Below are 12,550 nucleotides of genomic sequence, written 5' to 3'. Positions count from 1 at the left end.
GAGATTTTGGGACTCGCCCCAAAGTGCGATGAATACACTTGCGGGTGGTGAGTAATAACTTTTGCGGCCCGCACGGCAGAGGTTTGGGGTGTGCACCGGACGTGCCTTGCCACCCTCCTCGCCAACGCGCCTGCGGCAGGCACGCGCCATTACCCTTCGGTCTAGAACACCGCCACGGTTCGGTCACGAGCGAGCCAGCTCTTCGCATCTTTTTTTCAGTGTCTGATGAAGACCCATGGTGACTTGGGTTTTCTGCTGGGGTTGTTTTTTTCAGGAAAGTATAAAAGTGGACTTTTGCACCACTTCAGTGCTTTTTTGACTGTAACATGGCACCTTTAGCTTTCAGAAAGCTGCTGCGTGAAACTGAGCAAAGCACAGAAATAACCTAAGAACCTAACTTTCTTTCAATAAGGCTTCATTTTCTAAGTTGTTTTCAAGGAGCTTTGATGTTTCCCACCTCTTCTGAAAAAATTTTGAACGCCTTTTACAATTTAAATTTCTAGAAGAGTTTCTTCGTTGCATAATTTTTTCTTTTTTTTTCTCAAAGACTCGTTCATTAGCAGTTACAGAAATGCCAACCGTGCTTGCAAATCTTCCCAGCTGGCCCTACTTCTGCGTAGGTATTTCTGGTTCCCAAGGGCAAGCTCCTTTCTCCAACCCCCATATAGGCCTGCCTGTCGTTTTCTTCATCCAGAAGAGGAACTCTGTGATACAGGAATGTTATGTTATGGATTTAGATATAAGTGGATTTATATATATTATGTTACGGATTTATTTGAAAGAGGTTGCCCTAAAATCGTAGCCTTGGGTCCCTTGCCAAAGCACCATGCTCTTGCAACCTCCACGTGTCTTTTCTTCTGCTCTGAGGATAATTTCCCCTAGTTTGGAGTGGGGTGCTTGGTCCACATCTGCACTCTGGTATCAACGCAGGCTGTAGCTCTGAGCTGCTCTTCAGGCAGAGAAACTCGAGCGCGTGGGAGGACAGACTCACATCAAAAATATATATTTCCAAAATATATGGATGTGACTGGCTCAGACTAGTCGGCTCCGAAAAATCTAACCCAGCTTTTAGTCCAGCTTCCGAAAGTAGTTTCGACATCGCCGTTGCCTACCCCTCTTGCTGAAGAACTTGCCTTGTTGGCAGCCCGCTCTTCGCTCAATGCTCTCCTTACCCCAGCCCAACACAAAAGATGCATTCCCCGGTGAAAAGCTCCTTTGAGCTCTAAGTTGAACATTGCCCCTAAGTCAAGTCTGAGCCATTCACAAACCCCCTTAACTCTAGTGGCTGCCCCATCAGATTTATAGGTTAAAACTCAAGTTACACCACTCCTTAGCTGCGCCAGCAGTCAAGTGCTGTTAGTTCTCCAGTGCGTTCCAAAAAAATCCCACATGTGCACCCCAAGAAATCTTAGCGGCACACGGAAGTGGCTACAGCAATTATTTTGTGGTCGGGATGCTTTTGAGCAGCTTGAATGTAGATAATTCTGCAGTGAATGTGTATCCTGAAAGAAATGATCCACATCAAAGCCTGTAATGTCTGCAAAAAAATGCAATAGTAAATAAAAACTTCTGCCAAAACAAGAAACTTGACGTTAACACTAAGATGGATTGTTTCCATTCTGGATCAGCTGGGAAGCAGGGAGTTGAAACTGGGTTTGTAATAGAAAGCATACTTCAATATTAACATCCATCTGTTATAAAAATAAAGGCGCTACATTTAGAACTGTTAAAGCATTTTAGATGACTCGAGGTTCCTAAGGGAACTTAGGTTCTTTCCTTTGTGTATAATTTCACAATTGGATTTGACATAAGTGCCCTTTTAGGTTCATTCCCTGGAAGCGGGTTTTTTTTTTTTCACTGTCTGGTTTTCCTCATCTGGTTTTTTTTTTTTTGAGTTACCAGATTGCTTAGGCTTCTCTGAAAGCACCACTATTAATGTTATCTTAATAGTATTTTAATGTTTATCACTTCAACAGAGATCTCTTTCGCCTTTCAGAAACCAGTCTGACCAGATTTCTCAACTTTTGTACTCTGCAAGTACGCCAATTTGCTGCAACTGTCTATGTTAATGTTGTACAAATGTGTTTATGGTTCCAGTGTTCTAAAAAACTTAAATATTAATTGCTTCACTGCCAGGAAAATAGACCCTACAAGCACTTGCTTTAAAAATACAATGTAGTCTCTACTGAACTTCTAAAAAGCTATTCAGGGCATCACAGGATATATACACTTTGCAGTATTGTGCTCTGAAAGGACTCTCTTTTGGTGCTGGTGGAGAAAAAGTATTGCTGCCTAGGTTAAAAAAGTTCTCCATTTGTTTCATTTTGCATCATTTGCTACTTATAGCACATCTCGTGTTTAAAGGTCAGAATGGGACAAAATTTCAAGTGCTATGTAGCATCACTTGCACTTCAGAAATTCTGGTTTTGATGAAAAAGGTCTTTCTACAGCTTTCAAAATATGCAGGTCTCATGATGACAGGAATCTAATAAACTATTTTTTTCAGATAGTCAGTAAAATTCTCTCACTCGTAGCCTTTCCACCGTGGCATCTCCTCCCTCCTTCCAACATGAAGGTTTCTGTATCTGTGTGGTGAACAGGATCAGTAAAACAACACCTATTAAAACTACCTCTCCAAAAAGCTCCTCTTTGGTCAGCAGTGCCGGCTTATCCCACCTGATAAGCTCCTTGCAGCTCCCATTTGTGTGGTTGGCTTTCCAAACGATTTCAGGCCACAGAAGAGAGAGCTGGTAGGTACCGAGTGCTGTGGAAAACCTGCTCTCAAGTTTGCAGCTGGAAGCCGTGCAGTCCGGTGTCAGGGCTAGGCACGTAGCACCTAATCCTCTGCAGCGATTCCTGGCTTCTAAACGAGACAAATAAAGTTGCCCGAGTAACTGTTTGGAGGGGAGGGTTATGTTGTACTTGGGAGTTACAGTGCCGCAGCCTAGACAGAGGTGCAGCTGCAAGACGTAAAACTGTTTTTAAAAGCCTTTCTCGAGTTTGCACTGGTGTGACCAGATTTGGAAGGGTACATCTTTTGTCTTGGGTGATGGCAGGGTAGGGAACGGTGCGTCTGGTGTTTGACAACAGTTCTCTGGGTGAGCAGTTGTTTCTTAAGCCACAGCTCCCTGCTCTTTGCCACTGGCTAATTGACAGCGACAGGAATTACATGGGGCGGAGAGAGGATGTAATGGGCAATTACTGGGTAAGAGGAAGAATAAGGGAGGAGGAAGGCCCTCTTTAGAAAGAACTTGGGGTTGTGTGGTGGGGCTCAGCTGACCACGGGTCCTCTACCTTGGTTTCCCCTTCATTCCCAGCAAGTCAAACTCCACGCTGCACATCTGCTCTCAATAACTCTCCTGCTGGGAAGAGTCTGGCTTATTCACCTCAGGTTCAGAAATTCCACCTAACTTCCCTAAACACCTCTGGGTTTAACCCACAATCCTCTCGCTCCTGCTTCTCACCGGGCGTCCTGTGCCCGCTGGCTTGGGAGCATCACTCAGCCAAACCCATTTGGGATGTTCCCCCCATCTTTAATTGAGCGCTTTCTTCCACCGTACCTTCCCCAGCGCAGGAGCCGCTGCCTGTTCTCACACCTGCTGCGGCACAAGCTCTTCCCCTGACAACCAGGCAATATTTAACCCTGAGTCTGACTCTCTGGAAGAGCTGTGCCTTGCCAGTACCAGGGACAAAAGAGGTCAGAGATCGGACAGCAGTGAGGGGAGGGTACCCGAAATCATGCAGTAAGACTGAAATGCATCCAGCGTTCGATGTAGAGACGCAGTAAAAGCATCTTTGCCACTTGCTTCGGTGTACAGGTTTTTTTCCAGAAGACGTGAGGATGCGATCTCATTGTACAAGTCACTGTTCACTCCAGCCCAGCTCTCCAACCTTTGCTGTTTGCACCAGCGCAGCTATACTGGGGGGAAAAAATGCAAACATAGCCTAAATAAACATGTAAACTATGTGTCCTTTCCACTTGGCCGCCAGTAATTGTTCAGTCAACAGAAACATCGTTTCACCAGCCTGAAATAATCCCTAAGAATCAGTGAAGTGTATGAGCATTTTCCCAAGCACGCTCTCTGCGCCCTTCCCTGGAGTTTTACAGGCTTTTCCAAAGGCTGAAGTCTCGGGGATGCCGTGGCTTCCAGCGCTGGGAAAGGGCAGGACACCCATTTACCGGCTGCACAACGCCCCCGAGGGTGTTTTTTGCCTTTCTGGTCCCCGGGTAAGCTGTGGGGTCGCAGCACAGTTCCAAGAGAGGTTTCACTGATGCAGCCACACAAGTACAATGCTGGCCAATGCCCAGATTTAAGCGAGGCCTAACATTTCTTTTAAAGATGGAAAATCCAGTGCTCCGTGCAGGGAAAACGACTTTTCTATTGTCCCTTTTTTTCCTGAATGGGAAGCCAGGGGAAAAAAAACCCCAAGCTGATGGCTCCCAGTAACAGCTGCTGCTTCACCGATTGACCTAGATGGGCAGTTCCGTCTCAAACGCCGGTTATGAATGTCTCCCTTTTCACTCTTTTCTTTCGAGTATCTCTGCAGCTCATCTCGGACTAACAAAACTCTGCCCACGAGGTAAGAAAGGATCCGGGCAAAAGCGCATCCCACTCATCCCTGCAGGGTGATCCCTGCCCCCAGCCCTTTGTCTGGGGGCCCAGCGGGACGGGCATTGTGGCTTAGTGGGGGGGATGCAGTGCCCAGTACGATCGGTTTCCTCTCCCAGTCCGGGCTGGGGCCCTGAGGCGCTATTGCAGGACAGGAAAACCGTGGCAGTCCTGTTAACTCTCCCCTTGCCAGCCAGCCTGCTCGGAGACCTCGTCCGGGACAGGTCCGGTGGTCATCTCAACTCAGTGGGATTCAGTAGCAAGGCAAGTTGTTAGGGAAAAACAAGCTGAAAAATAGTGAAGAAAAAGGAAAATGCAAGCTCTGTTTCATGCTAATAAAAGGTATTTCTTCTCCCTACAGTTCTCGCCTTATGAAAGTAGACTGCTATGGCTAGAAGAAGCTCCTGCAACATCCCTGTCTTGGGTGGAAATGCGGACTAGCGCACTGAGGTTTTATTTGCTAAGATCTGTGAGGTTTGTTAAGATCTACGAGATCTTAAGATTTACCTTCTGTAGATCTCGGATGTTATATGACCGCTGTAATATAGCGCACACCGTAAAATAGAACAGCCTACAGCTCCATCTCTTGAAACGCAAATGAAGTATTTAATGATTGGCTTTTTGTTTATTTAGGATGTTCAGTAAAAACGGCATAGTTGTCCAAAATGTTCACTATGCCTTTTCTCCTGATTTCAGTGGGAAATCAAGCCACTTACTGAGATGAAAGAATGTGGATTATATTTCATCATCAAAATCTTAACATTAATGTTTCATGGACAAACTTTCCTGAAGACAGGTAATAATGTTACCTGCCCTCGTCTGGCACTTTGAAAAATTAACACTTGTTTAGCAATCTCATCTGCAAGGTGTGAATGCAGTAAGCGTTAACTTCTTACTCAAATCATCAGTCTAACAGAAATGCTGAATAAAGGGGTGCCAACGTTATTGAGTTTGGTCTACATTTAAATTTTCTGCCAAGAATGTATATTGGGACAGGAATGTAAAATACCTGTGCTCTTCTCTCTTTCCACCTAGGCCAGCAAAAGCTCTAGTGCAATTACAGGTATGCTGCTTGCAGAATTTTGGTAAACTGTACTGGGAAAAACACTTTCCAGCTAGCATGACCTTTCTGTACTAGGAGGCTGTGCCAGGAGACTCATTCTAGTGGATAAGGATGTAAAAGCTGTCATGCTGCCTCAGGGGAAAGCTCTGTCCACCCCAGTACCCCGACTCTGACAGAGGCTATTAACACCTTGTGCTTCTGGAATTCAAGATGTAGGGATTTCTGAGCCAGAAGTCACATAATGGCTCAGTCACTGATGTGTTTACTTTCTGAGAAACCACCTCATCTTTTCCATCTCATGTTTGGTTTTGGCCTTTACTATGTCCTGTGCTAAGGAGTTTCATAAACCAGAGGGCCTGCATTTTGAGATGCATGTATCTCTGAGCTGGCAAGATTGTGAAAATGTATGGTTAGGCCATGCATTTGGGAAGAGAGGAAGAGAACAACAGGGATGGCCTGACCGGGCAGCTGAATGTATACGGTGTCCTCATAAGCCCCGCACACCCTGAGGGATGCAGCTCCTTTACCGTGCACAGAGCACAAGAGCATCCTCCGATTTGTCGACTGGCTTCACCAGAGCATCCCACATCATTTTTCAGAGATCTCTGTTGCTGACGTCCCTTGCTCTTGCTGCATTTGTCATTCCAGGGCATGAAACATTCCTGTAGTTCAGCTGTCTTCCTGGGCCTCTCCTGACGTGCTGTCCAAAGGTCATCAAATACAATCTTCCCTCGCCCACAGCCTCTTGGCTTGGAGGTCCGCCAAGCTGAGGCTAAGTGGTAGCACTCATTGCTCCATGAGGCCTCTCAGGTGCTTGAGCAAACAGAGACTGGAGAGGAACAGATGCCTCGGTAGCACGTTCAGGCTAGAAACACTCACCAGTTCCTGTCTGGGACTCCTTGCTCTCCCCAGCTCTTCTCAGGTTGAGTGCTGTGGGAGATGGTTCGCTTTGCATTTCTCTCTCAGCTGCTGCAGAAAGTTCTGTTTCTCAGTTATGCCCAAAGCAGCTTTGCAATGTAAAACCCCCAAAATATCCAAACCCTAATTTCTCTTTAGCGGCTGCATCAGCTGAGCTAAAAGGAATGTATTAGTATCTTGGGTAAAACTGGATTACTTGATTCAAGTGTGACCTTTCTCTCATCACTTAAGTTTGCACTGTTTCAGCTCTATGCACATTCACTTAGTTACAGCCTAATCCCCAGATCCTTGTTAAAGAGGAAATATACCCTTCCACCTGTTATGAAGGAGAGCATGTAGAATTAACCAGCCAAACTTGCCAAAGAGAATCACACTGCACTGTGACCCAGGGGGCCTGGCTGGTTTTCCAAGTCATGATGAGGATTTGCCTACCTAAGGAAAAGAGCACTTCACTGCTGACAGTAGGTGTCAGCAGCAGATGACAGTTTGTGCTGAACAGGCTCTCCTTGACTTGAAAGCAAAGACAGGAACAACTTTCTGAGCTGTTTCAGCCTACTTTGAGCTTGATTTTGACCTCAATTTCAGAAACAGCACAGATCGGTTTGTTTCTGTCTATGCTGCAGCCACATGAATTTCTGCACTAATCTAACCTCACTTGTTACTGCTACTAATTCTTTGCAAGCTATGTATCAAACTACAAGGAGCCCCAAACAGGTCTGGCTTTATTGAACACCAAATCTGTTACAGTTCTAAGTCTCCCACTCTTGCTGGAGTTGTGCAGAAAGCACTGGTGGTATTATTCAAATCCACAGCAATAAAGTACTCCTCCTCCTCAAAAAAGAATGTCAATATAGTATTCCCAGCTTGAAGGTCACCTCTGAAAAGTTGTTGCACCTCCAACATTTTATCTACGTTCATTATGCTTTTTTTTTTTTCTTTTTCCCTCAATTGTTTTCTGTTCATTAAAGCAGATGTGATGCATTTACAGCTGCTAAATGACATGAAAATGACTACAGGAGTTGACTAGGAGATGAATAACTCCCATTACTCAGCAGCAGCAAAAGGCATTTTGGATTGCTGTTAGTTCCAGTGCTGCCTCAATAAATTCCCACATGCTGATTACAAGGTCACAGGAGGCCTACAGAAGATGGCTAGCAGGGGCCACAATCTCAGGGCTATGATCTCAAGGCCAGTTCTCAGAGGATCCCGTACAATGACATCCAAATACAGCTGTAGAGCAAAGACTCCACAAGACTCTCAGTCCCAGTGAAGTCAAGGCAAATCCAGTAAATGAGCAAAAATTCCCTGTGCTGGTCTTTAAGCAGGTGGTCATTTGTCTTCACCAAACTTCAGTTTGAAGACTGAATTGGGCTATGGCTCAGATGGTCCTCAGAGCAAAAGGTATGAATACATATCACTGATAATTGCCTTTAGGACTTCTTTAGGGAGGCAGGATGAAACTTTCAAGCCCAGTAAAATAATCTTGATACAACTGCTATTAGAGCTGCCTAGTATTTCCTGCTGTCGTGCGAGAAGAGTGAGCAGACAGGACATACTGGGGCAAAGGCTCCACCTGCAAGCCTGGGTTTGGCTAGCGCAGGTGTAAACTTCCTACCCTTCCTCATGCTTGCTTCCTACCCTTTCCATTTCTGGCCTTCTCAGTTCATTCCAAGACACACTGCAGTGGGAAAGAAACATGGATGCAGGACCAAGTCCCCTTTCTTGTGCTTGGCACTAGCACTGTGGCATTTTCAGAAGCATCCGCTATCTTTAAACATACATCTACCTACAGGATTTGCAATGGCATGTCTGCGGAGTGGCTGAGCCAGCACATCCTAGGCCAGCTTCCTCATTAAACTAGCACAAGTCTTTGTCATTCCTAAGGTAGGATGGAGAGGATGTTTTCAGGTCTTCTCCATGCTGCCAGTTCACCCGTCCTTAATCTGCTCCAGCCACCAGCTGCCAGTACTGCACCTTTGACAAAAATCCTTCTCTGAGAAAAGGCTGGAAAAAGTTATCTTCACAGACATATTGCCTGCAAAGGCCAATTCACAGCCTGACAGTTAGCTCCCCTGACTTCATCCCAATCTACTCCACCCATTCCCAGCTCAATATACTTTTTGCAAGTCCTTGTCACTTCCTTACTGAAGAAGGATTGACACGCAGCAGGAACAGAGGGAACTATAAGACAGAAGACAGTGGGAGATAAGAAATACAGGGCCACAAAGAGAGCCTGCTGATTATTTTCATTAGCACTGGCAAAACACAGCTGCAATAAAAACGTCAGAAAGTGAAAACTACTGTGGGAGGACACAATATTGGGAAAGCAAGAGAATCGGCTGCAGAGGAAGGTTTCAGCAAAATATGCTGAAGGATATGGAGCCTCTCCCAGGCAGTACTTAACCCTGAACTGCCCCAGTAGGTATGGAAGGATAACAAGGGACCTCACAGTATGTTTCACTACACACAACATGGGACAACAGCATTGTCTGTTGGTACAGACTGCATCTCCATGAGAAGCTTTTTTTTTTTTAATTTTTGTGGTTTTGCTCATATACTTTAGTTTGGAGGCAGCTGGGCTATTTCTGTACCAGAATCACTGGTTGATAGGTAGTCTGAAAACATTAAGAACTAACACCAATTTGCTTTACTAAGGAGGGAGAAATACTACACTTGCAATTGGTACTAAGTGAACAACGATCTGCATACAAATCCTGCATTTTCAGCTTTTAGATGTCTGTACAGGCAGGCATTGCCTGCTACTTTATTCCAACAATTTCTCTGTGCAACAACTCCTAATGCTGGAAATCATGCCACCTGGCTTAATTTCCCTTTTGGAATTTAGTGACGTAGAGTGACAATAATGGAAGATTTTTTTTTTTTTTTAAAAAAACACCCAACAACATACCATCTCACCTTGCTGATAAGCCGAACACACATCTCTCACCCAGAGAAAAGAGCAAGTTACATAGCATGACAGTCTGCAGAACTAGCCAAGATCTGTCCTGGGAGCTCAGTCACAAGACAGAGTGGCATAGAGAAAGCTTATCTCTGTGCATCTTTTTTTCTTTCATCACATGCTTCAGGGGAAGTCAGCTGTAAAAGCATGAGTTTCATTCCTGTAATGAGCATTAGCTTTGTGTGAGGGTGTAAGCCATGTCAGAGTATGAGCAGAACTAGTCCCAGGTGCCAAGCAGAATTGCAATTATCCTACAAGAGCATTTAACAGTTCAAGCATTTACATATGCCTTGCAACTATGAAGTTGCTGTGAAGATGCTGTCAAAACCCTATCCAGGAGCAGAAGGAAGACTAGGACCTTCCAGATCAGATGTTCAGGAAAGAAGTTCAAGGTGTCTCACAAGTATGAGCTCTAAGCTGCCATCCACAAGCTCTTTTCATTCAGGAGCCTCACCAACATCCTTGATCTTTGATCGAGGAAACTTTGATATCAGAATTTGCAGGCCTCCATTTAACCCTACATTACACTGCCAAGAAGTTGAACTGCCTCTCTCTGTAGGCCATGTCTCTCTTCAGCAGCGACACATTCTCAGGATAATAAGCAGACCCGTCAGCTGCTATCCCAGGGTAGATTTCTGCTGTATCCACAACTGGGAAGAGCAGCAGTAATCGTAACTTCTTTCGAAAGGTTCAGCTAATCACCTTGTAAAAGGAGGAACTCACCAACATAATGGAGCTTTTCTGCAGACTCAGATATGAAACCCTGATTTACAAGAAATCTTTCATTTCTTTACATGGTTCAGTATTTTGTTACTGAAAATCCAACCAATAAAATAACACTATTCCCAGTATTGTTTTATTTTGTTGAAACAATATACAGCTTATCAGCTCTGCATCTGGGGGTAAAGCATGTTATTACACCAACTGGGAAGTTGATGATGAGACATAGCCAACCCTAAAAACAGACACGCCATCCCTGCAGGCATCAAGATAGTGCTTTAAAGACAAAAATACTCCTTATTCACTTATTTCATTACTTTATCAAAGTGAAGGGCAAAAATATCCTACAAACAGATTCAGAAACTATGGTAATTCATCAAAATCACATTTCATGCAGAAACTAGAAATACAAATGAAAGCATTGTCTAAAACATTTCATGAGACATCATAATTTAAGGGCAAACTTCAGCTTCAAACTACCCAGTTAGCAAAAATCCAGTTTCATTGTTATGTAATTAGTTGGCAAAGAGTATTGACTGTGACAAGTTTCAACCTGAATACACTTAGAAATAAAAACTCCACATTTAAAATACATTACTTTGCTATATTTGGTCAAAAAGATAAAGATTTATCATATACTTTTCCCATAAAAGGTAAAAACTTTCTAATAGGCCAACAGTAAGGTCTTTGGCATTTCCCTGCTTTCTAGGTTGATAGAGCAGGCTGTTAATGAAGATGTTTTCCCCCAATCCTCCAGTAGCTCTGAGCAGCAAACCACTATTTTATCCTCAAGTTATCAATATTATCAAGATTTTCACATTTTCAGCACAAGCTCTACGCTTTTTTGTAGCTTCTGTTGACTTCTTAAAGTTTTCTACCTTTTTTTTTTTGTTGCTTAAGCCAGACATTGAAGTCAGGCATTATCATTTGAGCCAATTATTTCTGTATTCATGAATGGACATAGTTGCTTTTTGATGAGTAACACTGAAGTCACTTTCCTAGACTAACCATACCTGCTAAATCTCTTTGTGGAGATGCAGCTTGTATCAGCAAAACAGTGCTTTGCTTTTGCTGTAATAGTTTACATCAATTCCAGACACAGTATTTTCACAAGGATGGAAGCTATGCTTCTCAGACTGCTGCCAGCATAGGAAAGCTGTGCGCACACACACGCACTTTTAAGCTGTATTAGGATGGCCTCTGGAGAAGATGTGCTGGTCAAGCAGCCCATTTTTCACTCTTTTCCCCTATCCCCCAATCCTGAGAAATTTCTGTTTTTTCAACAATGCCTCTCCCAGGGCAGAGTCAATAACACAAAAAATATATGACACTTCTCTGAGCCCAAAAATATCATTACAGAACAAAGCAAAGCCTCCCTGCTTCCCACTTTGACAGCACTTTGTTTTTAAAAAAAAAGTACATTTGGGAAAGTTTACATCCCATTAGACACTGAATTTCCTTTCTTTGCTTAGTCTCAAGGCCTGCTATGTTCTAGAGATACTACCAGCTTCAGATTAAGAATGCTACCTTTCCTTTTGCAATGAGCACTTTTGGTTTACTGTCTCCTGGACAAGCCATCTAGCAGGACAGACAGGGACTGAGATACAAGCCAGTTCACATCAGAAGTTTTCATAGCATTGCTAACATCCACTGTAAAAAGAAAAGTCTGGAGCCTCAATGTGTGCAAAGTGTCTGTAGCCACCTGAATTTAAATGACCTCAGTCTTCCAGAAAAAGGTCCAAATTAGAGAAGAACCATCTCTTCTCATTTCAGGTTGGTGGTTTTTTTTTTTTCCCCATAATTTATACACAAAATCCCCCATGTTTGTACAGTCACTTGGATAAACCCTAAAACATGGGAGTATCCTTGAATCTGCAAATTTTGGCTCCGATAATCACACAGCACAGATACGAATGTAAGATTAGTATCAGTCTCTCTCTCTAGTTTTGCTCTTTTCCACTAAGGAAAAACCTCAACTCCCATCCGAGTAGCTGATTGCACTTACAGTAATGTTCACATGAATTTTACAAAGACAAACAAAAGTAGCTTCAAAGAGCAGCACCCTTTAGAAATCAGGTGGATTACACACTAGGCCTTTCAGATGCTGGACCACCAAGAAAAAGAAAAACCTCAGAAATTAAGCCCAGAACACAAGTAAGCCACTTGCTTTGAAAATCTGGTAAATCTACCATTGCCATAATCCCTCAAGTATAGACAGAAACATGTAAGTATTGTGACATCGTTCTTCTTAACTTGGACAAGTTTATTGCGTATCTTAAG

The sequence above is a fragment of the Gavia stellata genome, chromosome 5, assembly GCF_030936135.1.
Source record: "Gavia stellata isolate bGavSte3 chromosome 5, bGavSte3.hap2, whole genome shotgun sequence".
NCBI classification, from domain to species: domain Eukaryota; kingdom Metazoa; phylum Chordata; class Aves; order Gaviiformes; family Gaviidae; genus Gavia; species Gavia stellata.
The sequence above is the reverse complement of the archived record's forward strand: the minus strand, read 5'-3'. Positions refer to the sequence as shown.